Here is a 5,100-nt window from a genome sequence, read left to right as displayed (position 1 = left end):
AGGAGAAAAAGTGCTCAGCTATGAAACTATGTGATGCACCAGTATCCATCAAAACATAAGCAGGATAACTTGAGAGAAAACAATTACCTGCAATGAAATTATCTGGAGCATTATGTGCCTCATCCTCAGTGAGTGCAAAAACTCGAGCCTGCTGTCTAGGTGGTTGTCTTCCCCTGTGGCTACCACTCTGTTTGTTCTGATCTGACCGGTCTACTGATAGGAATGAATTGTAGGGGTATGGCGGTTATGGTGAGGTTTCTGTCTCGGTGATCCCTCACTCTGAGATATATCACTGCCACGGTTAGGACACACTCGAGAATAGTGTCCCACCTGGTTACACAAGTGGCAAGCTCCCGAGACTCCTCTACACTGATCTGTATAATGTTTACCACTACACTAACCACATGTCGGGCCTGACTAACCAGTGCTCTGAACTGAACCAGACTGTCTCGATCTACTAAAACTCGAAAAATTATTGTCATGGCTCTTAAATTGCTTTCCTTTAGCCTTGAACTACTCTCTTATTAAACGCTGATAAAATTTATATTTAAAGATATCCCAAGTAACAATTGTACCTCAACCCTCTAAAGCTTTCTTTGTCATGATCCACCAACTCTTAGCAACATCCAATAGCTGATGAAAAACTAAATTGAATCTACGATCATGTGGATATTCAATAGATTCAAATAATTGATCCATATTCTCTAACAAGTTCTCACACTCTAATGCTTTCTCGGTACCCTTCAACATTGATGGGTGCAAAGACTGAAATCTGGCTAACAGTATCTCCATTGGAGTCGTAGTTATATCCATCTGAGTATGAGTAGCACTGCCCTGATCTTGTGCCGCTGGTTTGTTCTGTCTAGGTCTACCACGACCTCTACCTCGAGTAGCTATGTCTTATATACAATAGATCAAACACAGATAAAATCACAATATCATAATCATCTCAATCTTGTATCAACCATCTCGGGCTCTCGAGACTCAATAATCTCAAATAAATCTCAACAATATAATATTTCAATTATAATCATGTGTTTCACATTATGGCACAATGAAAATACTAGCAAATATATCAAATGATCAAACAATTCGAACAGACTCGATCTACCCTGTTATCAAATATCTTACGCTCTGAAACCACCTAATGTGGGGCCCCTGGTCCGACATCTATTATTAATAATTTTTATTGTAACAAACCAAATAATTTAGTAAAACACATAATTTGTGGTTCACAAACCACCACAAACATCGTCAAAATAATTTAAAAGTCACAAATGTTTGAAATATAAATTTTAACACGCCAAAATAAAGTAGTGAACCAAAGTAATCCAAGCATCATCAAATAGCTCGTAAGACCCGAGAATCCCACTCAATGACATTATCCTCATAACAAAATTCACAACCACTTATCATTTTAGTTGACCTCATCACTTTTCCCAGTGGAGTAGAAGTAGATAATGCAGATGATAATGGCATAGAATGCAATGAATGCAAGGAGACAAAGTGCTCAGCTATGAAACTGTGTGATGCACCAGTATCCATCAAAACATAAGCAGGATAACCTGAGAGAAAACAATTACCTGCAATGACATTATCTGGAGCATTATGTGCCTCATCCTCAGTGAGTGCAAAAACTCGAGCATGCTGTCTAGTTGGCTATCCTACCCTGTGGCTACCACTCTGTTTGTTCTGATCTGAACCGTTTGACTACTGATAGGATTGAACTGTAGGGGTTTGACGGTTCTGGTGAGGTTTCTGTCTCGATGATCCCTCACTCGGAGATATATAAATGCCACGGTTAGGACACACTCGAGCATAGTGTCCCACCTGGTTACACAAGTGACAAGCTCCTGAGAATCCTCTACACTGATCTGTATAATGTCTACCACCGCACTGACCACAAGTCGGGCCTGAATAACCAGTGCTCTGAACTGAAACAGACTGTCTCGATCCACTAGAACTCAAAAAATTACTGCCATGTTTCTTGAATTGCTTGCCTCTAGCCCTAAACTGTTCTCTTGTGTTGCCACTGTTACCGCAACTGTTACCCTGTCTGAACTGCTGTCGATACCGTGGCTGTTGGGGTCATTGCATATATTGAGAACCTCTCTGTCTAATGCTTCCGGTTTCAGCTCCCTTGGCTCAATCAAGAGCCTCAGCAAAAGTATTAGGCATTCCGATATTAACCAAGTAAAGATATCAGGGTTAAGGCCATTTATGAAGTGATCAGCCTTAGCTTCTTCATCGGATACTACATGAGGAGCAAATCTCATTAAATTCGCAAACTTAGCAACATAGTCCTCAACATTAAAATTTCCCTGCTTTAAATTTGCAAACTCAGCTCCCCTATCTTTCCTATAAGAGGTAGGAAAGAAACGCTGATAAAATTCAGATTTAAACATATCCTAGGTAACAATCGTACCTCGACCCTCTAAAGCTTTCTTAGTCATGATCCACCAACTCTTAGCAACATCCAATAACTGATGAACAACAAATTTGATTCTACGATCATCTGGATACTCGAGAAATTCAAATAACTGATCCATATTCTCCAACTAGCTCTCACACTCTAGTGCATTCTCGGTACCCTTCAACATCGGTGGGTGCAAAGACTAAAATCTGGCTAACACTATCTCCATCGGAGTCGGAGTTATATCCATCTGAGTCTGAGTAGCACTGCCTTGATCTTGTGCCACTAGTATGTTCTGTTTAGGTCTACCACGACCTCTACCTCGAGTAGCCATGTCTGATATACAATCGATCAAACACTTATAAAATCACAATATCATAATCATCTCAATCTTGTATCAATCATCTCTGGCTCTTGAGACTCAATAATCTCAAATATCCCAAATAAAGCTCAACAATATAATATCTCAATTATAATCATGTATTTCACGTTATGGCACAGTGAAATGCAAACAAATATATCATATGATCAAGCAATTCAAACTGACTCGATCTACCCTGTTCCCAAATATCTTACGCTCTTATACCACCTAATGTGGGGCCCCGGGTCCGACATCTAATTCTAATAATTATAAAAGTAACAAAATAAACGATTAAGTAAAACTCATAGTATGTGGTTCACAAACCGACATAACCATCGTCAAAATAATTTAAAGGTCTTAAATATTTAAAATATAATTTTTAACATGCCAAAATAAAGTAATGAACCAAAGTAATCCAAACATCATCAAATAGCGCCTAAGACCCGAGAATCCCACTCTAGCTCATATCTCCTCGCATGGAGCTGGACTCTGGCATCCCAAGCCTCGCCTCACCTACCGTCAAGCAAATGAAAACAAGAGGTAGCCGACGTGCCGGTGCGTATAAACCCAGTATGATACAATCAATAACATATGAGAATTAAAATGACAATTAGTTCATACGAAATTCATAAAGATGCAATATAATGCAATGCATGATCAGAAGATATGGGCTATCAATAAATCTCAAGATCAAGTGAATTATCAGGTCATAGGGTACCCAAGGAAAGAGAATCCCCCAGCGACATCCACCGACACATCCGCTCGAGGTGGGGTGCTGTATTCTACAATCCCAGGACTATGGTGCGCCTATAGAGAGTGTTCAGGTCATAACAGCGACCTCGCATACACTATGCCAACTCAACTATAGTCCCATATGTCCAACAAATCAATAAATCAAGGCGACCTCCGCCATATAAAATCTGAATCGACAAGTGGCTCTATATGAAATGTAATGAAGCAAATCAATATCATAATCTTGATATCATAATAAACACATCTCAAGACAACAATTATCATATAATCACAAGTAATTCATCGAGCCATAGAATTTTCAATTTAAAAATAAAAATGATAATTTTACCTTGTATGTTATCGACTGTAACATACCTTTCGAATATTAGCAATAAGAGATCAAAATATATGGTTGAGAAGTCTCGAACCATCGCAGTCTCCTCGATTCGCTATCAACCAACTTAAAGTAAATAATCTTGAGCCAACCCACGTCAATACTTCAATCGAATCTTCAATACATAAATCAAGAACTCGGATTATTTATCAACACAGAGCAATTTTTGTACAAAATTTAAAATTAATTTGATACTGCTTCAAATCAAGATCTGTAAATTGTATATGCAAGAAAACTCAATGCCCAACAAATCTTCTTCACAAAATTTTGTCAAATAAAGTCATTTACTCAGTTGTTCATAATCTGAAACATAAAACATAATCTTCGCAATTCTGCATCAGTACAAATCTGGCATAGTTTAGTATTTTGAGCATAACTTCCTCAATATCCAATGGAATCAAACTAATTTGGTATCATTTCGAAGACAAGACAATGTCTATAACTTTCATTTGAACACCAAATTCAAATTCCCAACCCATAAATCCCAGAATTCGGATAAACAGAAGGCATGTTCACAAATCTGCACTAACTCGGATTTCCAGACCAGTTTTAGTAAAAATCACATATCTCTCCCATTTCTTCATGGAATTGAGTGATTCAAGAACCAAATCGTAGTAACTTGATGTTTTACAAGTTTGATGAAGACCATAACATCAAAATCCAATTAGAACCATCCCATATACCCGATATACATGAGGCATAAAAACAGATCTTGCACAAAAACAAAAAACCATGCTCATATCCATTTTAAATTCAAACCAACTCAATACAACATCTTCAACATCTTAATATCAACTCAAATATCAATTCTAAACTTCAACTCATTTCCAAACTTGAATAAAATGGGAAATACTTACATCCTCGTGAAGCCCTTGATGAGAAGATCACAAATCTACCTTCATTTCATAATTTTCTTAAGCATGTCTCCCATAAAATTAAAAAGAAGTTTGAAAATGGAGAGGAAATGGATGAGGGTTTGCGTGGAGGAGAAGGGAAATGATTGGTGGATTTGAAAGTGGACCTAGATATTGATTTTTCGCGTCTGTAGCGCCTCAGCACCTTCGGCGCTACCATTCTAGCGCCGTAGCGCGTGAATAGTAACCCGAAGAACAGTAAAGTTTTTTTTTTCAAATTTTTTTTTTCGGGCATTACAACCTAACATCCCAAATTATACATTTTTATACTCCCAAATCGTCGCAA

General features: G+C 37.9%; 1 long non-coding RNA gene across 1 annotated transcript; it reads right to left on the bottom strand.

Moving 5' to 3' along the window:
• Positions 1–3,187: 3,187 nt before the first annotated feature.
• LOC140985787 (uncharacterized) lies at positions 3,188–4,829 on the bottom strand. The gene is made up of 3 exons (XR_012176853.1): positions 4,758–4,829; positions 3,882–4,015; positions 3,188–3,287 (listed from the first exon to the last, which is right to left on the bottom strand). It is a non-coding gene; the product is annotated as an uncharacterized lncRNA (long non-coding RNA).
• Between the last annotated feature and the right edge of the window lie 271 nt (positions 4,830–5,100).

This window comes from Primulina huaijiensis, chromosome 10 (genome assembly GCF_012295235.1).
Source record: "Primulina huaijiensis isolate GDHJ02 chromosome 10, ASM1229523v2, whole genome shotgun sequence".
Lineage (NCBI taxonomy): Eukaryota > Viridiplantae > Streptophyta > Magnoliopsida > Lamiales > Gesneriaceae > Primulina > Primulina huaijiensis.
This window is presented reverse-complemented; position numbering and strand designations above follow the sequence as displayed.